Below are 27,603 nucleotides of genomic sequence, written 5' to 3'. Positions count from 1 at the left end.
ATTACATTATTTAATAAGTTATTTGTAAAAAAAAAGTATTGTATACCAGGAGTAATTAATTATCTCTAACTAGAAGTCTGTAAATATATGTGTATACGGATTTGCTTATTTTAAATTGATCTAAGTTTGTAAATACTTTGACATGTCCTATATCCTTGTAAAAAGAGATCTACGGACGAATAAAGCTACTACTAATACTACTACTACTACTACAGTTGTTGGAAGAGCAGTCTTTCTTTTACAATTCCTCTCGCCCCCCCCCCCTCCCTCCACTCACGCCCCTAAAGAAAAAAGAATAAGCAATCCACAGTCCGTCAGGTCAGGAAACCTTGGAGGCCAATCGAGCAATTTGTGATGCGTATGCGCCTTACAGCCGACCCATCACTGAATCAATTTATCGTTAAGAAATGGTCCTACAAGCAGATGCCACTGGGGTGGTGTTTGTCTTTTCGATGAATGAAATTTTCTGCATGGTCTTATACTTGTGCAAAAACAGAGTGACAATTATTGAACTATATCAACAGAAATGTAAATTAGTTACAAGCTACGGCATGCACACTCTGTATTCAACACGTAACCATTACTACAGATATTCGGATTTAGGTTATGACATGTTCGATATGCCTGCCATCATTGGTGATAATGTGGCGCAAACAATAAGCGCAATTCTCTATGACCCGCTGAAGTGTCGAAACATCGATGCAGTCGATAACCTCCTGAATGGCTGTTTTCAGGTCAACAATGGTTTTAGGGCTTTTACTGTACACCTTGTCATTAATATAGACCCACAAAAAGGAGTCTTAAGTGTTCAGATTCGGAGAATATTCCAGCCGATCGAGGCCCATGCCACTGGCCTTTTGGGTACTCCAGAGCCAGAATGCCGTCCCCAAAGTGCTTCTCCGGGACATCAAACATCCTTCTGCCGCGATGGAGTCGAGCTCCGTGTTACATGAAACACTTCTTGTCGAAATCAGGATCACTTTGGATAATGGGGATAAAATCCCAAATCTTTCACGTATCGTTCTGTAGTTACCGTGCCATCAAGAAATATCGCACCAATTATTCCGCGACTGGACATCGCACACCACTCAGTCACCCGTTTAGGGTGCAGAGACTTCTCGATCGTGAAATGCGGATTCTCAGTCCCCCAAGTGCGCCAAGTTTGCCTCATTGAGGAACCCATCCAAATGAAAGTGAGCTTCGTCGTTAAACCAAACTGTTCATGGGCATACTAATCCCATTATGCCCCGCTGCCAACCGTGCAGTTTGAACGCCCTAACGCAAACCGTTCAGAAGTTATGACGATTTTATTTCATATAGCTCACCCTGTATCTAAGAGAACGAGCGAGTTAACTGCACCAGAGAGACACAAAGTGACAACTTGAAACTGGCGACGAAGTAAACTTTTAGATTTTATTGTAAGGAATATTACGATTATTGTTCCGATAGCACTAACTTTCGTGCTGAAAACTGCGTATATAGCACCGCAATAAATGACAGTTGTACCTAAAAAAGTGTCAAGTCGCTCTCAACATTTAATGATTCATTTCTATTCTCACGATCTTTATCCTGAAAATAGGAGAAAAATTTTCGTAAGGACATTGGAAATAAAAGAATAATATAGAAGAATCTTGCATCATATCAGTATAATCATTTTGTTGATATTATTGTATCTACTTTTTTGACAAGTGCATTGTGTAACCTATGGAGCACTGAACGAATCAGGATGTTATTGATCATAGAAACATGGAAAACGTTAATTAATACGACATACAGCATTTCTAATAAACGCCGAATTTTTTCATATGCATAGTTCTTTTAATGTGTCTACCGCAAAGCAAGCTTTTTTTAGATTCACAAACGGTACTCGATAATCACACAATTTGGTGGCGCACCTGTTGTTAGGATGACGTGGGAATGAAAAAAGAAAAGCGCCGGCAGCGAGATTCGATTCACCAACCTCACCTTTAGGAAACTAACCGCATGAATACTACCTACTAGACGAAGTACATAAGCACGCCTGAAATACTCTAACTCGATTTTCTCGAATACGGTTGAGTGTTTTGTCGTCTTGTTCCCAGATTTGACGTCCTCGTCATGCCCTATACGCCCTGTCAATATGAATGAAATCGGTGTGGGGAATTTTGTACGGTTCCTTTGTTAGCAGATGCAGTGTGAAAGGATACAGCTTGAAATAATACGATAATATCACGCGTTTTGCGGACCATTAAACTCCAGTCATACCTTCTACAAACAGAAAGGGATATAATAACCAGGCGATCTTAAGTGATTCCCCAAATAAATTATTGGATTGGTGCATAAATTTGTAGCGTTTCTTCATAAGTTTAATAAACATAACAGATACACGTAGCAGATACTTTTGACGTCAATAAATATATTGCCCCTCGCTATTTACAAGCCTGCCAAAGCAGGGGTGAGTTTTGATTCCGTGACTGTAGAGATCATTTAGTTTTGACGTGAAGAACTCGTCATGCCATAGTCGGAGTGTATTTTCATCCGGACACGACGTTCCTTGGAGGTTGCTCAATAGAGAGCGGAAAAGGTGAAAATCTAAGAGTGCAAGATCAGGTGATTAAGGTGGGTACGGAATGACTTCGCAGCCCGATTCCCGTATAGTGCTTTTGGTCAATCTAGCAGGACAGAGGTTATCGTGGATTAGCATGTAGCCTTCCTGGTTGTTGTTCCTCGAATGCGTCTGCAAGAGGCCTCAGTTGCTGACAACAAATGTCAGCAGTGATTGTTCAACCTCTGGGAATAATTCGTAGTACACCACACAGTCGCTGTTCCATTAGATGCATAACGTTATCTCTAGTGGCCGTGCGCAGGTCTTTGCACTGGGAGTTGCTGGTTCCTTCCTTTTGCTTATGTTACCATAATGTCAGCCTTTCTCGTCACCAGTAACGGTACACGATATGGCTAGTCGGTGATGTCCACGAGTAAACAGATGATGAGCAAGCAGATACACACATATAGCCACCCGCTGATTTTTGCAGTATTGGCTTCGAGTATGCTGTACCCATACACGGTATATTAGAACCTTCTCCATTCCATGTGAATATCGCATTACGTTGGAATGATCACAGTTCGTCAAATATGCCAGTTCTCGAGAACAATGACGTTGGTAATTGTGGATTAATGCGTTTTAACGATCTTCATCAAAGCCCTAAGGTAGCTCGGAACTTGGAGAGTAATTAATGACAAAATGCTTCTCCTTAAAATGAGAAAACCATTTTCTTGGTGCGCTCTGTCCGATGGCACTATCCTCATACACGATGCCAATGTTTCTGGCTGCCTCCGCTGCTGTCACTCCTCTGCTGAACTCAGAGGAATATGTCGGAAATGTTCCGATATCTCCAACTGGCACTCCATTTTCTAACGTCCACAGCTCCGCTCGCTGTTTCCAGATGACAGTGTGTGAACTCGAATAGCAACCGTAAACTATAAATAAGAATGACAATCGAAAAATAATCCATAGCAACCGTAATACCTATACGCAAAACAAAAACGCTACGAACTTCTGCACCAGCCTAATACAAGTATGTAAGTAGGCAGTTCAGGTTTTTATATTGGTAACGCCACGTAGCGCTCTGTATGAAAATTACTGGCTGTGCTGTGTGCAGTCTGTGGCTAGTTTGCATTGTTGTCTGCCATTGTAGTGTTGGGCAGCTGGATGTGAACAGCGCGTAGCGTTGCGCAGTTGGAGGTGAGCCGCCAGAAGTGGTGGATGTGGGGAGAGAAATGGCGGAGTTATGAAATTTGTAAAAATGGATGTCATCAACTGCTGTATATATTATGACTTTTGATGACTATTAAGGTAAATACATAGTTTGTTCTCTATTAAAATCTTTCATTTGCTAACTATGCCTACTAGTAGTTAGTGCCTTCAGTAGTTTGAATCTTTTATTTAGCTGGCAGTAGTGGCGCTCGCTGTATTGCAGTAGTTCGAGTAATGAAGATTTTTGTGAGGTAAGTGATTTGTGAAACGTATAGGTTAATGTTAGTCAGGGCCATTCTTTTGTAGGGATTTTTGAAAGTCAAATCGCGTTGCGCTAAAAATATTGTGTGTCAGTTTAAGCATAGTCTTGTATAATTTTTCTAAGGGGACGTTTCACGTATCTTATGTTGTATATAGGACATCCAACATTTCAAGCGAATATCTTATGGTACTGTCCTCTGGGGTTTAACATACGTGGAACTGTGAGCCATTGAGCTTAATGTCATCGTAAGGAAGATTAACATAGGTACTTTAGCGATGGACCCCTTGAGAGGAGATCCACAGTACTGTGTTGCTTCCGACAGTGGGAGCATTGAGACGGGGACTAGCTGTTTGTGATTTCGGTCACTCAGTATTTCTAAGTTGAAGGGTTGATGACAAGTTTCACAGGTTTGCATCAGAAGATAGACGGTGGCGCAGTACATTCATTCAGAAGTGTCGGAGAAGACGTGCAGTATGCTAAAATCCACCCCAAATTTGTATCTACTTTCATTTAAAAGATACAGTGCTGCGTAACCGGATGGTACTTTTTTGATTCAGCGTGTATATTACAATGTAAGAGATTTGCCGGGTTTATATTCTACAAGTTATGACTTTGTGAAGCTCGCAACATCGCGTCGTACCGCTTCTGGCAGCCGTCCCGCGTACGCAGAAGGGGCAGGCGACTCTGAGCTGGCGCGGCTCGGCGCAGCAGTGGAGCTCGGGTTTCGGCGGCGGCGACGTCACAGCGGAGCGCCGCGGCTGGCTGGCTGGCTGGTGGGCTCGTGTTTCAGGGAGACGCTCAGCTCCGACACGCTTTTTGCGCGTCGCCGCCGAAAACGCGTCCGCGGTAAGACCAGACGGAGCCGGAGCCACCTCTCGCTGGGAAACAGGACCTCGTGCTGACGTCGGTTGCTCCAGGACCTTCCTCACCCTCCACTTCTCGGCATTCTTTGACGAACTACAGCATTTCGGTTAAGGAACTCCGCTACACAGATTTAACAAGAGTGTCCCAGCGTCGAACCAACAGACCTACCTATACACAAGATGTCAAAAGCGTCGAAAGTTCCGAAAGGTTGTAGTATTTACCGTAACAAACCGAAGAAAGACAACGACAACGTAGTCCAATAAACACAACCAATAAAGCAGAAATTGCCAAAATAGTAAAGACTGAAAATACAACAATTAGAACATGCGTAAAGAAACGGTAATAAGTACATCACCGGTGGACAATAGTTTCTAATAAAATAGTGTACAAGACAATAGTACGAGCAACGAGAACGATCACGAAAAACGCGTCTCATTGTTTGGACCTCTGACGAAAATGCCAGGAAATAGGATTAGTAAGTGAGTAATAGAAAAATTGTCGAACAGTAACAGCAACTTTACGTCGATCACAAGAATTAAGAGAGATAAGAGTATGAGAGAACTCCAAATTGCAGTTGATGACCAAAAACTATATAAAGTTTGGAAGGTAGGAGACGAGAAGTAAAGCTGTGAGGACGGGGCGTGAGTCGTGCTTGGGTAGCTCAGACGGTAGAGCACTTGCCCGTGAAAGGCAAAGGTCCCGAGTTCAAAAATGGCTCTGAGCACTATGGGACTCAACATCTTAGGTCATAAGTCCCCTAGAACTTAGAACTACTTAAACCTAACTAACCTAAGGAAATCACACACATCCATGCCCGAGGCAGGATTCGAACCTGCGACCGTAGCGGTAACGCGGTCCCGAGTTCGAGTCTCGGTCCGGCACACAGTTTTAATGTGCCAGGAAGTTTCAAAACAGGGAAAACCAAAATATAGCAAACACCCAATCTAGACTACAAACGAAGATCAACAAAAGAACTGCAAGAAGGGTGACATCAAATGACGAAAGAAAAAAAATATGCTGACAGAGCAGAATAACATCCATTATAAAATAATAAATTACAGTAATCCTTGTATAATCACTGTATTATTGAATTATCCTTAATAAATTGTTACTGAACTGAAGTGTTTTCCTTAACAGTAACAATTTCTTGCAGGTTGGAATCCTGCCTCGGGCATGGGTGTGTGTGATGTCCTTAGGTTAGTTCGGTTTAAGTAGTTCTAAGTTCTAGGGGACTTATGACCTAAGATGTTGAGTCCCATAGTGCTCAGAGCCATTTGAACCATTTTTGAACAATTTCTTGAATAAACCTTCGTATAAACGACTAGACTGCTGCAATGAAAGCCATTAAATAAATAAATAAATAATAATAACAAACTAATTCGCATCAAAATGATACCAGCTAGAAAATTACCGAAAAATATCTCGGACATAATGAGGAAAATAAGCATTAGTTTTTATGCAAGCATCCTCAAAATGAACCAAAACAGATTAACGAAAAATTTTAGCTGCTCCCGCAACAAAGAAAGGCCAATAAAACTGGTTTAAGGAAACGGAAAAGGGCTCAAGAGAATTTCAAATCACTGTAAATATATTCGCAGATAAAACTGAAAAAAAAGCAAAGACAGGAAAGGGAGGTTCCAAGTCAAAATGAAAACCAAACGAACAATCCAAATCTCTGAAGAAGAAAGGAAAGCAAGATCAAAAAAGAATCAAACAATACTGGGTTCACGGGCCGCAAAGCAGAGTAAAAGGAAACAAACATTATTATTATTATTATTATTATAAAACATAGGACGAAATGCATGCTTTCGGAGATACGAAAACCTGTTAATAGGAGAGGCCGTAAGACGTTTTCGTATGAGCACAGTCGTATTATTGGCACTGTGCAAACAAAGTCTACAGTGTTTTGATGTCTCTCTGTAATGCAGCACAGTAGCTATATATTCTTCTAAACATTAGACGCTCTGCAATCAGTTGCCTCGAATGTCTTTTGTAGTTTTGCTTCAAACAAATACACTGATGACCCAGAACGCTATGCCATCTGCTTAATAGCGTATTGGTCCACTTTTGGAACGCAACGCAGCAGCAATTCTGGGGGCCCTTCTTGATAAGTTTCCGGAGCTATGGCTAACCAGATGTCTGCGCACAGGCCATGAAGGATTGCACATAGTGCACTGTAATGTTCACTTAGTCCACAGCTCTCGTGGCGCCTTATGTTGCTACCACAAGGTCCAGGAAGCTTAATAAATGTCCCCTATAGCATAATACTGCCACTATCGGCACGCGCCTGTAGCCCGGTGCTTGTTTCGAGCAACCGTTCGCCTGGATAAAAGCAGACCCGAACACGACCATCGACTTGGCGTAACAAGAAAAGTCATTAATCAAACCAGGTGACACGTTTCCGTTGATCCATAGTCCAGTTTCAATGAACCCGTGGCCGCTGTAATTGTAATTGCTCGTCCTGTTTATTTGACCTATATATTCGGTTGATGCATAAGTTCGTAGCATTTTTCCATAATATTAATAAGCGCAACAGATACACATAACTGAGACTTTCGTCATCAATAATATATTCTTCTACACTATTTACAATCGTCTGCCAACGCTGGTGTATCTGTTCGATACCGCGACAGTAGAATTCACGTGGTTTTGAGGCGAAGATGGCCGATGTGACCGAGCGGTTCTAGGCGCTTCAGTCTGGAACTGCGCAACTGCTACGGTCGCAGGTTCGAATCGTGCCTCGGGCATGGATGTGTGTGATGTCCTTACGTTAGCTAGGTTTAAGTAGTTCTAAGTTCTAGGGGACTGATGACCTCCGAAGATAAGTCCCATAGTGCTCAGAGCCTTTTGAATTTTTGAGGCGAAGAACTCGTCGAGCCATGTTGGGAGCGCATTTACATCCTGGAAGGAGGTTCCTTGAAGGTTCGTCGGCAGAGAACGGAAAAGGCGAAAACCTGTTGGCGCAAGATGAGGTGAATAAGGTAGCTCAGGAATGACTTCCTAAACCAACCCCTGTATAGTGACACAAAGGAATTACAGATGGCTGCGAGCGGGCATTGATTAAAATCACTGGGGAAACTTGAAAATTTGTGACGGAGTGGGATTCAAACACGGATCTCCTGCTTATGAGGTACATGTTCTGACCACTTTCTTTCCTTTTTTTATTTTTATTTATTTATTTATTTATTTTTACGTTAATCAACTCCTTATTGCAGTAACAGCTCACTCTGGGGTGGGTTAACAAAGACACTACGAAGGAAATTGGTTCAAATGGCTCTGAGCACTATGGGACTTAACATCTGCGGTCATCAGTCCCCTAGAACGTAGAACTACTTAAACCTAACTAACGTAAGGACATCACACACATCCATGCCCGAGGCAGGATTCGAACCTGCGACCGTAGCAGTCGCGCGGTTCCACGAAGAAAATTCGAGAAAGGTTGTTGGTATGGGGGGTTGCGGACAACTGCACAATGTTCTTCATTATAGAAGTGATAAAAATCAAGGATTTTTTTCTCGCCATCAGCAAACAAGTAATAAACTGTTGTAAGTTGGCTGCTTATGTTTTCTTATTGGTAACGCCACGTAGCGCTCTGTATGAAAATCACTGGCTGTGCTGTGTGCAGTCTGTGGCTAGTTTGCATTGTTGTCTGCCATTGTAGTGTTGGGCAGCTGGATGTTAACAGCGCGTAGCGTTGCGCAGTTGGAGGTGAGCCGCCAGCAGTGGTGGATGTGAGGAGAGAGATGGCGGAATTTTGAAATTTGCAATACTGGATATCATGAACTGCTATATACATTATGACTTTTGAACACTATTGAGGTAAATACATTGTTTGTTCTCTATTAAAATCTTTCATTTGCTAACTATGCCTATCAGTAGTTAGTGCCTTCCGTAGTTTGAATCTTTTATTTAGCTGGCAGTAGTGGCGCTCGCTGTATTGCAGTAGTTCGAGTAATGAAGAGTTTTGTGAGATAAGTGATTTGTGAAAGGTATATGTTAATGTTAGTCAGGGCCATTCTTTTGTAGGGATTTTTGAAAGTCAGATTGCGTTGCGCTAAAAATATTGTGTGTCAGTTTAAGCACAGTCTTGTACAATTTTTCTAAGGGGACGTTTCATATGGCGATCCTGCCAGGATATCTCACTGGAATCTTCTGATTTTTTCTTGTAGTTTGTGTAATAAGTGTAGCTTTTGTTTATTGTTAGCGTGTAATTGTAGAGAAAAATCCTTTGTAGTTGCAGTCTTTCATTGTTGTACAGTAAAACAGTTGTGGCATGCATGTAGATTTGCACCAAGTATTTCGCAGCTGCAATTAACTAGATATTATTTTCAGTGCTATGTTAATGTGTTCTCTTATTTTTGCTCTTCAAATTGTGCTTTTCTGTGTTATCGTGTGAAATATTGTCACAATAATGGCGTGTGAAAAACGTAACACTAGGCTCCAAAGTAAACTGAGAAATAATAGTGACGACGAGCGTAGCTTATCAGCACCACTGTGTAGTGAATTAACAGACATTCCAAGTAGTAATTTGGTAATTGTGCATAGGGAAATGGAGGGGGCGGCAAATAATGGTGTAGACACTGAAACAGGTTGTGAACAGGGATGCATTATCGATCGATCGGTCGGCAACAGCTCGCCTCAGGAATCCGAAATGACAGGACACAATTTTACAAATACTGTAGATTCAGGTTTTGCGTCCTCACCGTTTTCTCAAATAAGTCAAGACACATTTTCACCTTGTCAAAATGTGAATGTTGCCGGTGCAAATGCACTGCCGAAAAGCGTAGAGGAACAGATTCCAGACACTAATGCATTGTTATTACAGCTAATGCAACAAATGGAACGAAATCAGAGACAAACACAGCAAAAGCTTCAAAAGTTAGACACAATGGAACAAAATCAGAGACAAACACAGCAACAGTTAGACACAATGGAACAATATCAGAGACAAACACAGCAAAAGCTTCAAAAGTTAGACACAATGGAACAAAATCTTCGGAAGTTAGACACCACACTTGAACAAACACGTGAAGATTTATCTACTGAGTTACATAACATTGAATCGAAATGTCAAAAAGTCTGTAATGACGTAAAAACACAACTTTGTGAACATTTCCAACCTATTTTTTCGCGTCATGAAAATGCATTACAGAATCACGAAGCAGCCATAAAAGAACTGCAAACTACTGTTCATGAAAATCATGAGACCTTGCAAGCTAAAACTGACTCAGTTGCATCTACCGATTCGGTTATGCAACTTGCAAAAACTCAGGAAAACTTAAAGGACACAGTAGATACGATTTCAACACAAATGGACACTCGGAAACTTGGCTCAGAAAAACACACAGAGGAAATAATTTCACTAACGGATAAAGTAGCCGAACTTTCAGATCAGTTCACTAACTTATCTACAAAGGTAGATGATGATCTGAATGACACGAGACCTGTAGCCATCACTGACACAGAAGAGTATGAACAAATTAAGAAATTCAAACAAAATCAGAATCAAATTAATACGCAACACAAAAGAGAAATCCGGGAAGTACAAGGTCAGTTGGCACAAGTAATACAAAAATTACATATTTCAGAGGACACTCGCTCTCCAACACGGGAAGAGGGACTTAGAAATACGGAACAACCACAAAATAATAACACAGGGCATTTCGGAAATTATGAAAGAAATTGGCAAGGTGCACCGAATTTGGAGATGGAACCGCCGACACGACGTAACAATGACCGATATGCTACTCGCCGACACGATGATTTTGACTATAAGCTGTTCATTACTACACGTAAATTCAAAACGTTTAAGAATTCTGCCAACGACATTCATCCACAAGCGTGGCTCCATCAATTCTCTCATTGTTTTCCTCCTAACTGGTCATTGGAGTACAGGTTAGAATTTATGTGTGGCTACTTAGAGAATGAACCAGCTGTAAGAATGCGATTGGTCATTCACGATTGTCACAGTGAAGGAGAATTTTACCATGCATTCCTCTCAGCATATTGGTCTCAAACTACACAAGACCGAGTAAAACATAGCATCATAATGATGAAACATTTCGAACAATCTGAATTTTCCAGTCTTGTAAAATATTTTGAAGACATGTTGAATAAGAATCAATATGTTTCAAACCCATACAGCCATTCAGAACTCATCCGCATTTGGTTAATGAAATTGCCTGAACATTTAAGAAATATTATTTTGGCAGGGCGTTGCAAAGACGACATTGAACCTTTTCAGAGGCTCTTACAAGAATTAGAAATTGACACTGACAATCACGGACGCGAAAACAGGAACACAACAATTACAGGTCACATCCGTCGCAATTCCGCGATGAAAGAAATAATAACTGGACACGACAAGACTATTCTCACAACACAAATCGTGACCAAAACAGACACCACCCGTATGACAACCGTTGGCAGAGCAGTAATAATTACAGGGAAAGATCACCTCTCTGCGGTAGTGACTATCACAGAGACAATCAGAGAAACAGACAATATGGGAACCAAAATAATTATTATCAAGGGAGACAGAATCACTTTAGACACAACGGTCCAGTGCGCAGTTACGATTCAGGGAGAAATTCTCCACCACGTGACCGACAAGAAAGAAACTATGGAACCTACCGACATGACGACAGACGATATGATCGTAACGACAGAGCTGAATTGCATCAGAACTGGCGGGATTCAAACAGAGCAGGGCCCTCTCGACAAGACGAATTTGTAGAAGTTAGGTCTCCAAATCCCAATAACGACGCGCGCCAACAAAGAGACAATAGGCAATGACTCATACCGCTGGCAGCCACAAAACGTACGTATGAAACTGACGACGCAGCTGCTTTAGCTAATAATTATGTAAGAATGGAAGACATTAGAGACATCTTACTCCAGGAACACGACGTAAAACATAACAACATTGCATATCCTGTGATTCACATTACAGTAAATGACGTAAAATTTACGGCAGTACTTGACTCTGGCAGTCCCATTTCAGTAATTAGTGAAACAGCCTTTAGTAAATGCAACAAATCGAACGATTGTCCTACACTTCCGTTACGTAAGATTAAATTACAAGGCGCAATCTTTGGAAAAATTGTAGATGTGCACCAACAAACCTACTTAGAATTCTTTTGTCAAAGCCACAGCTTCCCTATGAACTTTCTTATTGTTCCATTATTGTCGACGGATATTATATTGGGAGTAGACTTTTTGAATGAATACAATGTAATCTTAAACTTCCACAATGCTGAAATAAGTTTAGAGAGAGAAGGTAGGTCAATAGCTTTGAAATTTTAAGATTGGCTCTCAAACTATGACGAAGAAATTAATCGGCTTTACCTTCTGTTAGACAACAGTTCGGAATTTTCTACGGAACTAGACACTAACAATCACTCTGCAAGTACTGACAGGGATGATATCGACGGCATATTTGAAACTAATGAGTTAATTCAGAATAAAATTCAAACAATTGAGAATTGTAATGACATTGATAGGCAGGACCTTTTTGAGATTTTACAAGCACATTCCACAGTTTTTACTCACAAAACAGGAACAATCAAGGGATTTCAATACCAATTTCGTGTTCGTGAGCATACTAAATTTTGTGTTAGACCATACCTAATTCCAGCACATTATAGGAACCGTGTTAGAACAGAAATACAATCTATGCTTGACGAGGGCATTATTGAGCCTGCAGTAAGCTCATACAACAATCCGTTACATGTTGTTGAGAAGAAAAATGGATCGATCAGGCTTGTCTTAGATTCGAGACAAATCAATACTATCATCATTCCTGAAACAGACAGGCCGCAAACGTTAGAAGCACTTCTTCAAAATTTTAATGGTGTAAAAGTGTTGTCTTCTATTGATCTCAGATCCAGCTTTTATCAGATCGAACTTCATCCATAATGTAGAAAATACACAGCTTTCCTTTGTTTCGGCGTTTGTTATCAGTTTCGGAAACTTCTTTCTGGTTTGAATATTTCTTCAGCAGCATTCATTCACGGGCTAAATTCCATATTACCTGAGTTCTTAAAATGTCACATCACCTTATATGTGGACGATATTCTAATAGCAGAAGCTTAATGGGAACAACATAATCACATTCTCAACAGTTTGTTACGTATTTTTGCAGAATCTGGAATTACAGTTAACTTGGAAAAGTCTGAATTCGGTAGGTCAAAGGTGAGGTTTTTGGGACATAGTATTTCTTCTGAAGGCATTCAGCCGGATCCTGAAAAGTTAGAAGCAATCAGAGCCATTCCAGTTCCATCCGCAAAAAAACAAGTTTGCAGTTTTCTAGGTCTCGTAAATTTTTACCGTCGTTTCCTGAATATGCAAATTCTTGTTACTCCAAAACTTTGTTCTCTCACTGGAAAAAATACTATTTGGAACTCAATTCTTTGAAAGAATCGCTACTTAACGCGCCAATACTAGCTCATCCAGATCTGTCGCAAGATTTCTGCCTTAGCACCGATTCTTCTAAAGTCGGTCTTGGTGCCCATTTATTTCAAGAAGCCATAGAAAATGACACTACCATTCAGAAAACCATTGCTTTTGCTAGCCGAGTGCTAACAAAACCTGAAAAAAATTATTCCGTTACAGAATTAGAAGCTTTAGCTATCGTTTGGTTATTTAACAAATTCCGTTCTTTCTTTCTGGTAAGCACGTAAAAGTATACAGTGATCATCGTGCATTACAATTTCTTATGTCTTCAAAATTAAATCATGACAGGTTAAAACGTTGGGCATTGTTTCTGCAAGCATTCCGCTTCACAATAGTCTACATTCCCGGCAAGGAGAACATTGTTGCGGACGCGCTGTCACGCGCACTGGCTGGGCTTGAGAAAAGTAACACAGAAGGCAACCTCGAGAAAAATTTCAGTATTCTTTACATTCAGAAAGTCGCCTTTGAAAACTTCATCACCACATCTTTAAAGGACATTGCTCATGAACAAGATAAAGATCCGATTTGGAAAGACATCAAGAGCAAATGGCATGAAAAGACACACACACAGATTCGGCATTATTATCTGGTTAGATACAACTTACTGTTCAAACGCTGCACTGTTGATGACAAGCTATGGGTACTTTGCATTCCTGACGATTTTGTTAATAAGCTCATTTGGTACATTCATTTCAGCTATGCACATTTTGGTCCACGAAAATGTTATCATATTCTTCGAACGACTTGTTATTTTAACAATATGGAAAAGCGAATTCGAAGAGTCTTGTCTTTTTGTAAACTTTGTCAAAAGGCGAAACCATCTACTATCTCACATCATGCTCCGTTGTTTCCTATTATTCCTTCTAAATTAAAAGAATTTGCTGCTGTTGATCTCTTGGGACCCCTTGTCAGAACATCGAATGGATTTTCGTACGTTCTAGTCGCTGTTGAACTTACTTCAAAATTTGTTTCTTTCACTCCGTTACGTAAAGCCACTGGACGGTCTGTATCCAACGCCTTTGTTAAAAATTTCTTACGTGAAGTTGGAGACGTTAGTAAAGTCATTTCAGATAACGGACCGCAATTCAGATCTGCTGTTTGGTCACGCATGCTTCGGAATCATAAAATCAAACCTGTTTTTATTTCATTGTACTCACCACATTGTAACCCCTCCGAACGGATTATGAAAGAAATCAATAAGCTTTGCAGACTTTATTGTCACAGAAAGCATCAGCATTGGGACAAATATTTACACTTATTTCAAAACGTGCTGAATGAAATGCCTCATGACTCCACTGCTTTACCACCTACTCTTGTACTGAAGAATGAAGAACCACCGAACAGAATCAGAGAGCTTGTACCTTTCCCGAATACACGTAAACTTCGACACAAAGACATAATTGATTTGGCTATTAAAAATATAAAATCTGCAGCAGACAAAAGGAGAAAACTACACGGTAAAGCAAATGCAAAGAAATTATATATTGGTCAGAAAGTTCTCATTAAAGTTCATTCATTGCCACATAAGAAGAAAGACTTGAGTCACAAATTCTTTCTAGTTTACAGTGGACCTTACAGAATCCGACGTATACCACATGATAATTGCGTTGAAGTTGAAACCCTGTGTACTAGGAAGAGTAAAGGTTTACACCACATTTCACATGTAAAACCGTTTATTGAAAGATAATCTGCTTTTTAACTTTGTCTTTGCCATATAACTTTTCACTTTACATTGCTAGTAGGCTTTGTCAGACTTAGAATCTGTTAATATGCAACAATGTTTGAAGTTAAATATCCAGTAAAGAACCAAGAGAACTTATTTCAAAAGAAATTATGAATGCATTGTTATAGTGAACAGACGACACAATGTTGTTATTTGTACATTCTTGCTTGTTAGTTGCACGATTACATAACGACTATAAGGCTCACATACTTAGAACATTTACCAGTACTGCTAATGAGATCTTAATGCAACATTTTGGTTTACTTGAAAATACATTCTGGATTTAAAGTACTTTCTGTGAGATACCAGATGGGACAGTGGTTAGTTTATGTGACAGCTGCACGCTTTTATCACGACGCTACTAATGAGTGACAATTTACAATGTTGCTTTTGCGGTGTATCTATTTTATATCTGCACAGTTTTTCTGAATTCTTCTGTAAAGTAAAACATGTTTTAGTAGTAACTTTTGTGCTATAGCTACAAGGAGACAGCCTTTTCTGTAGGAGAACAATACGTTACAGCACAGTACTTTCCTCATCACGGCAATAAGCGTAATAACTAAGATATCTATACGCAAAGCATTTCACTTTTGTTTATCATGAGGTAAGTACATTGACTTCTGCAGAACTTAGCTTTCGGAGGACGATAACTACGACACGTCCACAGAGATTATCTTACAACAAGACGCACAGTTTAGCGCTACAGTACACGTATTTGAGTGATTAATTTTGTACTTAAAACATTTATTTTGAAAGATATTTGGCATACAATGATACAAAGGTTTTCCGTTATACATTTCATTCTATTGCTGTAATCTTTAACACCTGAGGGTATAATTACATTAATCCTCAGGGGGGTACACGTTTACTTTGTGTATCATATGTTTGGCAAGCACAAGGAGCCCTAGCTAATATGGTATTTGCTTACACAACTTTACACTTTGGTACCATATTAGTCTAACACATAATTACACAGCTATCTGATCATTTAACTGAGAGAGACAAACTTTTTTATTACGTCAGTGACACATGTTTACGCAATTACAGAGTTGGATTACTTGACACTTACGAAATTGTATTTTGTCTGTACTTTGTGAACTGTTCATAATTTTTCGGAACCATTGTGATACTATGAGAGCTTTGAATGATGTATTTGGTATGAGATCATGATTTTTAAAGTATGTTTGAGGTAGATGACACTATTGAAATGAGCAGAGAATTTTTTCAAGTTTTGAAATTATTGCAGAAAGCTACGACATTTTTGAGATTTGACTGAGGTGTTATGATATTATTATGACGACGATGTATATTATGCTGTTGAGGAATGTTTATTATGCTATGTATTTATTATGATGAAATATTGAAGAAGTGTCGACGAATATGTATATGTGTAATAAGGTAAGTAATAATGAGTAATGGTTAGGGACTCTGACTTGTGAATAAGGATGTCAGAAACCAAGAATCATACTTTAAGAGTTATGAAATGCGTGTAAATGCATGAATGTATCATAATGCTGACGAAAACGCTTTGAACACTGTTATATTCATAGGATTTTGTTTCTACACATTTTCAACGTAAATTCTCGACCTGTGAAATTTTTATATGAGACTGTCACTGTAGCGGAAACTGCTGTCGTAAATATTTCGGTAAGAAAGATAAGTGACCATGACGTAATGCGTTGTGAGCGGCCAGGTGTGCCAGCCACCTTGAGAAAAAGCCATTAGCGTGTGCATTTCAGAGGCACAGGTAGAAAAAAAAAGGGGAGGCCATTATCCTCGCTATTGACATTTCCTTGTTGAAAGCATACTGTGGAGCTCGTAATTTATGATATTTACTAAAATGCTTAATGAAATGATGAGAAACATTTTACATCTATTGTCTTTGTAGTTGAGAGATTGCTCATTTTGTTTAATATCTGGTTTCCAGCTGTGTTGCAGCATTAGTTTTATAAAATAAACTAAGATGCATTTGCTAATGTGAACACTTTCTGTCAACAGATCTATTAAATAATTATTTTATGATCCACATTCTTCGAAAAAGGAGCTCCTGGAACGGAAAGAACAATAAGAAGGGACTGATAACAATAACTGCATATATAATTTTCTTTTCAAGTACTTGGTAATTTTTTGTAGAATTAGTTTTTGTGGTGCACCACTTTAATTACATAGACATTAAGATGTAAATATACATTTCCCTTGTCTGCACTGTTGTCTTTAGTGTAATATTTTTTTCTGCTTGAGCTATGTCATGTTTAGATATAAGTTATAGCATTTGCTGCTGCTGTTTGCCAGGCATAGTGTTACTGAATTTGACTTTGTGTTACTCTGCTAAGCCAGTTTACTACTGATTTATTTTTCTTGTTTGCTGCTCATTGCCTTATATTAGTTGTAATATTGTTGCTTATTTTGCCAATTTGAATTTTTTTGTCATTGCTGTTCGTGTTAATTGTTTTGTGCTGCTGCGTTGCCTCGTCCCTTAGTTTAGCATCTGAGCTCAGTAGATTTAAGTTAGCTTAAGAGGGGGTAGCCTATAAGAGAATGAGTTGCGATGAATTTGAGGAAATGCACTGAGAGGTTATACGAGAAAAATACAGAAAGCATGCTTGGATAGGATTTTTTTTGGTGGAAGCAAAGGTTGAAATAAGACGAAAGATCTATGGAATGAAGTTTTGGGTTGGACTGCAGTACCAAATGTTGCACTGAAAACAAACCCGGTCCTTTCCTTTTGTGTCATCCCTCTATATGTTTGTGTACCCTTGTGTATTTGTGTTTTTCCTGTCTTTCTGTGTTTAGCTGATGAGAGATATGTTGTAGAATTTCTCTGATAATATGTTATTTTCTTTGTAAATATGTTTAGACATTATTTATTCTGTTTTGTTTTAATGCTCATGTGTGAAGTTGATGTTTCGAAAGTTATTCTGATCTTTTATGTATGTACTCATGTCATAATTCCTGTAACAGTGATGTATATGTTATTTCTATTCTTTTGTAAAGCCAGTATTACTACAAATGTTATCTGTATTGTTATGTTTTTAATTATGTATTTTGTACCTTTGTAATTGTATTCTCATGTTATAATATTGTAATTGACACCAGTTCATCAAATTAAGTAACTTGTAAGCATCCATTTCACTGTACACGTTTCTGTTGGTCATAGTAATGCACAATATGTGAGAAGTTGGGACTGTTAGTGTTTGCACGTGTGTTACTAATTCAGCAAGAGACTGGATAGCAGCATTGCTGGTTCTAAGGACAATTCCAAAAACTTTGTGAGTGCACAAGTGGTGGTTTATGGACTTGCTATCTTCTCTGCAAGACTCTTCGATGGTGATTGTGCACCTGCACAGTCGCAGCAGATGGCTGCTGGCCATCTCTCCAAGGATTACAGTGGGTCTGCATCTCTGATGACTCACCAGTACCATTATCTCTACAAGGACTACAGTGGGTCTACACCTTTGATGACTCACCAATACCATTATTTCTACAAGGACTACAGTGGGTCTACACCTTTGCTGACTCACCAGTACCATTATTTCTACAAGGACTGCAGTGGGTCTGCACATCTGGTGGCCCACCAGTACCATAATCTCTACCAGGACTACAGTGGGTCTACTCTGTGATGACCTACCTACCAATATTCTTTAAAACTTCGACTGACTCTATTGTGGGTTTGCTCTGTTGTGACCCATTACCTGTCTGCACGTCGAGAGTCAGCACTGTCTTTCCGCTGGAAGGACAACACTACTTCTTCAAGACGGCATGGAAATCCACTACTTCCATGTGCATTTTCTTTTACTGCTCAGACTTTGAGAAAAACACTGCTATTTTACTGTGATAAACGATCAGGACTGTCTTTATGGACTGTGAGAAAATTTTAGCTTTTGACCAACATTGTATCAATAAGTGTGTGCATTTGATATCTTTGTTATTGTAATTATGAAAAATTTTATCAAATCATTATTGGCCACTGCCCAAAACAATTTGTAAAATTTTTTGTGGGGAGCATGGGGGCTATGTAAGTAGGCTGCTTATGTTTTCTTATTGGTAACGCCACGTAGCGCTCTGTATGAAAATCACTGGCTGTGCTGTGTGCAGTCTGTGGCTAGTTTGCATTGTTGTCTGCCATTGTAGTGTTGGGCAGCTGGATGTTAACAGCGCGTAGCGTTGCGCAGTTGGAGGTGAGCCGCCAGCAGTGGTGGATATGAGGAGAGAGATGGCGGAATTTTGAAATTTGCAATACTGGATATCATGAACTGCTATATACATTATGACTTTTGAACACTATTGAGGTAAATACATTGTTTGTTCTCTATTAAAATCTTTCATTTGCTAACTATGCCTATCAGTAGTTAGTGCCTTCCGTAGTTTGAATCTTTTATTTAGCTGGCAGTAGTGGCGCTCGCTGTATTGCAGTAGTTCGAGTAATGAAGATTTTTGTGAGGTAAGTGATTTGTGAAAGGTATATGTTAATGTTAGTCAGGGCCATTCTTTTGTAGGGATTTTTGAAAGTCAGATTGCGTTGCGCTAAAAATATTGTGTGTCAGTTTAAGCACAGTCTTGCACAATTTTTCTAAGGGGACGTTTCACTGTGTGTCCACAATTGCTCTTCACAGAGTTCACCTTCTCTTGGGGGAAGTATGCCGAGTTCGGAAAGAGAAGTCGGCGAGAATGTATCTGATGAGGAGTCGTGTGGATAATTACGGCCAGCGCCTGTCGCACCAGGAACCACACACCTATCACCCATCCGCACACCAGATGATGCTCATCCGTGTTCAGAAAATCACAGGCGACACACAACAGCGTGTCTGCAAGGTGAATCCCATGAAGGGATGACTGGAATACTTGCTTCCCATTGACCGTAAGGTACCATGCGGACTGGACTTCTGCCGCAAGACAAGAAGCGTACACCGATCGTGAGACCTTACACCAGTCGATGTGGGGATGCTTCTACACAACCACATTCGGTGACTTATGCTGGTGAAGAAAGCCGCAGATCGCCTTCATGGATGTGAAACACGTTGACAATATCGTAGTACTGACGTAGCTCAGTTCGAGAAAAACTTACCCAAGTAAAAGAAGAGCGGCGGGACGTTCGAAAGCTGGATAGGTTTCGTGTGGTGCAAAAGCCTTCAGCAACAGGGTGGTAAGGCTCTTAGTACAACAGAGCCACAACGCCATGTGAGAGCCGACGAAAATTGCTATCGCTCTGTCAGGGACATGCTACAGGCCTAAACCATCCTTGCACTATGGGAGGATGAGGGTCTCGCACCACATCTTGAACAACAAGCCGTGGTAAACACACGAACCCAATGCCGATAACATGCGGTGGGCCGTGGACGGAGGAATGGGAACTGTCTGTGCCACTTGGGAGGTACGTGACACCACATATACATTTACGTATTATGTCTGCTGCAGAAGATCGAGGGCTCGTAAACGATGATTTAGTAGCGCAGTTCGTACTTGGGACAGTGGGCGCCGGCAGTTGAGGGCAATCGTGCGCCTCATATCACTTGTGAAATCGAGTCCTAAGCTTCGGATACTCACAAAGGAGCAGCTACCAGAAGCTTCGCCATGAGTGGTAACACATGCCAGTGACTTCCTGGCCTCAACACCGCTATGAATAACGATTACGAGATCATACGCATGAGCATTGCAGTTGTATACACGGCCACCGAGAGACATCCCAGACAGGCGCCGAGGGAGGTCGCAAAGCAAAGGCGAAAGCATGCAACAGTGCAGAGAGTGGGCAACCTTGACGCTTGACGCATCGAACGCCAGATCAAGATGGAAGGAGTGAGAGGGATATTGTAGAGAACAAAGGACGTAGCTCCGCGAAGGAGGCGCATTACGATCTCGAATTTAGGATCATGGTATCCCATATTGCGGAGCACCGCTTCCAAGTAGTCGAGATCGACCCAATCAAACGATCGTACGCCTGGCTAAAGTCAAAGGCTGCCAGAAGTCCAGGCTCATGACAAGCGTGAACAAGAGGAATTATGTCCCGATAGCGACAGAAGACAGCTCAGATCTTATTGGCATCTCGTAAGTACCAAACCGTCCTTTTGGTAGTGTAACCAACAGCTGGATTAAGGTCCTTGTGTCGCTGTTGAGCAACGTCAAGGGGCGGTAATCGCATATCCGTGAGGTAGCCCGAGGCCTATGGATGGGAATGATGAGACCGTCGAGGAACCCGTCTGTGATCTGCACGAGATAAGGTCCCGACAAATTTTCGTCCACACCGGCGCAATTAGGGGATGAAATGTCCCATAAAACTCAGTGGGAGGCCATTAGGGCCACGTGACTTGTTCCTAGAACCCGCCTGGATAGCATCGTGGACTTCGTGACGTGGACAAACAAATCCATCTTTTCTAACCTAGAAAGTGAGCCAAAGCAGAGTCAGGATACCGCCTTAACGTTGGCGGGCTGGTGACATGCAGAGTACAGCATAACATAATGTGTATGCAGGGCAGCCTTATATCGCGTTCGGTACCTAAGTGTCACCCCTCATCAGTCGTAAGAAGATTAATCAAAGTATTCCGACGGTGGCACCGTTCCTCTATTACATAACACATAGATGGACGCTCCTGACGATTGTTTCTACAAGGTGACGGCGTGAGAGGGATGCCATACGGCATCTTAGTACATTTTCAGAGAATGGTGAAATAGAAATCCTGGGTTCATCGCCGCCATGTCGTGACCTCCCTTCTGTATCCAATTAAGGCCTTGCGAAGGGTAGCTTTGCGCAGAGCACCCACCATGACAGGGCAGACTGATAGGCATCACGGCTTCGACGACGAGCTGACCAGGTGGTCTCGATGAGCTGCCGGCAGCCGGGTGAATTAGATGTGTTTAGTTTCCATACTCTCCGGTCGCATCACACCCTCCGGCCGCAGAGGCTCACGGTGCAGATACATGCGTCATGGTCAGAGAACGCGATGGCCAGACTTCAGCAGCTTATTCCACAGGTATGGCTCTCACCTTTAGTGGCATCATGATCATCAACATCTACGCGCCATCTGGCCACAGGCAATATCGCGGGAGATATAAAGGCTACCAAAGCGGCTGAAAGAAAGGCTAGAGAAACGCGTAAGCCCAGGACGATCACCATGAACCCATAATAATCCATAAGGGTGAAGTGCTGAAGAATCGCCGCTAGCGCCGTGTACGGAGAGTTTAAATTGCCTCCTATGATCAATGTATACTGTCGACACAGGAAGAGAGGCGTGACTGCCTCGGAGAAGAAAGTGGAACGTTCGCTGTGGCGGCCCGAACCAGATGGCGCGTAGACGTTGATGATCCTGATGCCACTAAATGTCAGAGCCAAACCTCTGGAATAACGGAGGTAGGCAACTGTATCAGTGAGGATACAGTCACGTAGGAGGATCGCCACTACACTACCAGTAGGAGAAGCATGGGAGACATGAGCTGTAAAACCATGGGGAGCATAGAAGGTTGCACCTCCTGAAGGAAGGTGACGTCAGTGTCTGTAGTATAAAGCATTTCATGGAGTAAAACCAGTTTGTGGCGTACGCAAACGGTATTGACATTGACTGTGGATATCTGATAAGTCTGGAAAGCTGCTATTGCCAGGAGAACAGACGATTCAGACTCTCGGGAAGGGTACATCACTGTGATGGGGAAGGAGCCGACCCCACCAATGGGGGTTCATTGCTCTGTACACCTCCAGAACGCCCATACTCAACATCGACGTCGTTCGCCCAGCAGACAGACGTCTCACCAGGCTGGTTCAGTGGAATACTATCAGAAGTGCGCCCACAGTTAGCGTCAGACAGAAAGGGCAACAACCGCATCAGACGCGGGAGTACGAATGTCGGTGCCTGTCTGTGAATGCCGACTGGAGACGGAGGCATCGAAAGACGTCTCGTCGTCAGGTGCCAGGGCATCTCAGAACAGAGCACTGCTGCGCCATGAATAAGAACAGGCATGGATTTGGGGAATTCCTGTAAATCTGGCACAGCTATGGCTGGAAGGCAGTGGTTAAGGTACCAATTGGCACATCAGACGGCAGACGCGAGCGATGTTGATATTTTGCAAACGAGTCTGCAAGTAAGGTTTACGCCATCGCTCGAAGACTAGAATGTACGCCCTGGTGGGCAGTGTATACCAATGTGAAGTAATCAGTGCACCACAGGGCGCCAACGTGCTGGGAAGAGTCTAGTGACCTGCGTGTAGAGGCCGAAGCGGACTGAGAAAAGCTGATGTTGTAATCATAAAGAGCACTCCACTTGTCCCCTCAGAGGTGTATGGAAAAGACGTATAAGTAAGCGAGCCTGTAGGCTCAGAACAAGCAGTTGTGTCGCCATTCTGTCTACGTCTAGAACCGGAGAGAATAACGGTTGTTTAACTTGCAGGCCAACTAAGACGACTTTTTGGTTATGGATATCGGCGCCCAACCGGCCCACTGAAGCTACCTCCAACTTTCGCTACACTGATGCTGTGGCGGAGCGCGTTGCACCTTGGAGCTACACTGGCGCGAAGAACGAGAGAGCTGTTGGCCTCAGCTGTCTGGGTGGCATCGTCCGGCAGGCTGCAAGCTGTCCTCCGCAGGGGTGGGGCTGGGGCAGGAACTCGCGGCCTCCCTGGTGCAGAGCTGTCTGCGGGCACATCGCGAGCTGTCTTGGCCAGACGTCCGAAGCTGCTAAGGCTCACTACAACACGGCGGCCAGCTGCATCCCTTCGGCGCTCTACATAGAGTCCATGAGACCCCGCTTGAGAGAGCAAGCAGCCGTGTTCCGGGCTATCGGGCACAGCTAACGCACCCGGCAGCCACTTAGACGTGGCAGGAATAGGAGTGCTGGGCGATGACGCTGCAGATTCTGGCATTTGCATTCGCCACCGCAGGATTGAGCAGGAGGCCCAATGTGTATCTTCGATGTAACAGAGTCAATGACTCACTCGCCTGTGATTCTCTGCACGCTTCGGCGTGAGTCATCTATGTCTCCCAAACCATATCTAAAAATGGCTCTGAGTACTATGCGACTTAACCGCTGAGGTCATCAGTCGCCTAGAACTTAGAACTGATTAAACCTAACTAACCGAAGGACATCACACACATCCATGCCCGAGGCAGGATTCGAACCTGCGACCGTAGCGGTCACGCGGTTCCAGACTGAAGCGCCTAGAACCGAACGGCCACACCGGCCGGCCCCAAACCATATCTCTCGGTCGTTCTGATGTACTACAATCCCTGAGTTCGGGGAGCTGTAACAACTTGGTGTGAGGAAGTAGTCGTTTCGCTTTCCAACGCAGTATGTTGCGTCCAAAACTACCCGTCCACTACCAACATTATGTTTTGGTGAGAGTTGGTTTTGGCGAGTGGTGAGTGAGGCAGTGGCGCTTGACGTTGATACCAGCTCAGCATTATGTGGTGCGGTAAGTCAGTTTCATTTATATTAGTTTTTTATGTTTGCTCTGGTTGTTGGAGTTAGTTGTGTGAGCTAGGGTACAAGATGTTTAGAGTTACTTTTGTGAAGCCACATGAACTCGTGGATTTGTCTTTGTATAGAAGTAATTGCGGCCTGGATAATTTTTTGGCAGTGAGGTGTCCATTTTGTGTTCTGCCAAGGCTCGAGATCCCGTGTACCAGAGCTGTAGCAGCTGTTTGTTCTGTATGTAGGCATACTGGCATACTAGGAGTTGTACTGAGTGTAGATGCGAGATGATTCGCCTGAAGAATTAATTCTGTTTACATTTTTTCTGTGTAGAGTTGAATGGGAGTTCGTGGTTTACATTTTTCTTTTAGAAAAAAAGGAAAAGGAATCGGTTGCATTAAGCTGGAAGTAGAGAACGTAAGATAGTAGAAACCCGTGCTAGTACCGCAGATGCAGTTTCTGCTTTAACTCGGCAAGTGCAAATGTTAACAGAGCAGTTTGAGATCATGAAGGAGAGAAATTTCAAACTTAATCGCGAATTAGAGGCTGATTAAGTAAGTCTGGATTGAGAGTGCCTTCTGTTTCATATGACCCGGCAGTAGTTGCACTGATTAATCTCTTCTCGGTCAAGGGAACGGAGGACTTGACAATTTTTTTTAAGGATGTTAGGTACACTGCGGAAGCACATGGGTGGTCAGAGGAGGTAACCCTGTTTGTTGCTAATATGCGTTTGGCTGGGGACGCCAAAGCATATGTTGTCTATCACGAGACACTTAGTAAAGCACATAAGTCCCAGGAGTGGGCCACGGGACTGTGCCAACGGTACCAAAAGCGGAGTAGTACGCGAATTTTTCGAGAGAAATTAAGTACGGTGTCGATGCAGCGCATCTAGTCTGTGGAAGCGTTCTCAGATAGAATTCGTAACATATGTACAGACCCAGAATGAAAAAGCTAATAGGGTACTGTTGCAGGTGGAAGAAAGTAGAGCAATGGATGCTTTTTGCGTGACATACCCGCTGAAATGTCACGGAGGATACTGATGGAGATCTCAGAGGACTTAGTCACCTCTTAGGATCGCCACACTTATAGAGGAAGTGGATACGGCCACAAAGCAGAGTGGACCATTGCCGGTTCGCTTCTGAAGTCAAGTTTTGTCGATGTGGTCGGGAGGGTCATGTGGGCTTAGTAGGTGCCAGCCAACAAAGATCTTGATTGGCACAGGTGCGAATCTGTTATCAGTCTGGGCCTAGTGAGAAAAAGGAGACTGGGGCCACAACGGCATAGATTAGTGGGGTTGGTGATAATAGTGTGGGATCATTGGGTACGGCAATACTGTGAAACGTCCCCTTAGAAAAATTGTACAGGACTGTCCTTAAACTGACACAATATTTTTGGCGCAACGCTATCTGACTTTCAGTAATCCCTACAAAAGAATGGCCCTGACTAACATTAACCTATACGTTTCACAAATCACTTACCTCACAAAAATCTTCGTAACTCGAACTACTGCATTACAGCGAGCGCCACTACTGCCAGCTAAATAAAAGATTCAAACTACTGAAGGCACTAACTACTGATAGGCATAGTTAGCAAATGAAAGATTTTGATAGAGAACAAACAATGTATTTACCTCAATAGCGTTCAAAAATTATAATATATATATAGCAGTTCATGACATCCATTCTTACAAATGTACTGTTTCTGATGGACACACGTCCAGATCATCCGCTCTTAAAAATCCGCCATCTCACTTCCCCACATCCACCACTGCTGGCTGCTCACCTCCAACTGCGCAACGCTACGCGCTGTTAACAGCCAACTGCCCAACACTACAATGGCGAATATTACAACAATGCTAACCAGCCACAGACTGCACACAGCACAGCCAGTGATTTTTATACAGAGCGCTACATGGCGTTACCAATATAAAAACCTAAACAGCCTACTTACAACTGGAGTATTCAGTCAAGAAAATTAAGTATGACGAAAGCATGGAGGTGTTTCCATGTGTAGGCGAATGTTATTCAGTGATAATCGGGCTAGACTTTATCGACAAACATCACGCTAAGATTGATCTTTAACAACGCACAGTGTAACTCCGTGGGACTTTGTTTCAACTGGGGAAAACAGTTGCAACTGAGACAATGGCGCAGGGTTCACCTATCATGGATACGAGACCAATTAAACTGTGTACGTTTGCAGTAAAGATCTATCAGCATGATGAAATACAAGCGGGTGCGGGGAAGATATTCAGGTTTTCAGTGGATATCGACTTGCCGAGGGAAACTTTATATGTGGTTGAACCGGTGTTAAGTAATGAAGAGTTGGATAGTTCACATTGTTTTATCAGCAGGAGTTTAGCGTATATGAGTGACGTTAATGGGGAACAGATAATTCACGTTAGTGTGGATAACTTTGGCGGAGGGGAGGTGACTCTGTCAAAGTGTGAAATAACAGCCACTCTGGTAGTCTTGGACGATGAGTACTTCGATAGGTCGAGCCTAGAGAAAAGTCATAAGCAAAATGTCAAGGAAGTGTCACTAGGAAAAGTAGATCATTTGAAGGGCAGTGATCGAATGGCTATGGAGAACTTCTTGTTGAGGTTCGCTGATTTATTTTGTGCAAACGGAAGGTTATCAGGAACCCCGCTGATGCAACATCACATACCGACAGGGGATAGCGCACCAATTTATAGGAAGCCATACACTATAGCAATGCAACTGCAACCATTGGTGGAAAAATTTAATGAATGACAAATACGGGATGGAATCTTAGATCCGAGAGACAGTCCCTGGAGTGCAAACATTGTTATCGTGGCAAAAAAATCGGCCGACCGGGCACAGAAATACAAATTTTGCTGTACTACAGATATCTACACGCACGAACTATTTCGGATGCTTATCCTATTACACTTATCCAATTTCAAACATCACGGAAACTTTGGATAATCTGCCTCAAAATGGTTCAAATGGCTCTGAGCACTATGGGACTTAACATCTGAGGTCATCAGTCCCCTATACCTAGAACTACTTGAACCTAACTAACCTAAGAACATCACACACATCCATGCCCGAGGCAGGATTCGAACCTGCGGCCGTAGGATGGAGCGCGGTTCCAGACTGAAGCACCTAGAACCGTTCGGTCACAGCGGCCGGCAATCTGCTTCACTGTC

Source organism: Schistocerca cancellata, chromosome 1 (genome assembly GCF_023864275.1).
Source record: "Schistocerca cancellata isolate TAMUIC-IGC-003103 chromosome 1, iqSchCanc2.1, whole genome shotgun sequence".
In the NCBI taxonomy this organism is placed as follows: domain Eukaryota; kingdom Metazoa; phylum Arthropoda; class Insecta; order Orthoptera; family Acrididae; genus Schistocerca; species Schistocerca cancellata.
Note: the sequence above shows the minus strand (reverse complement) of the source record.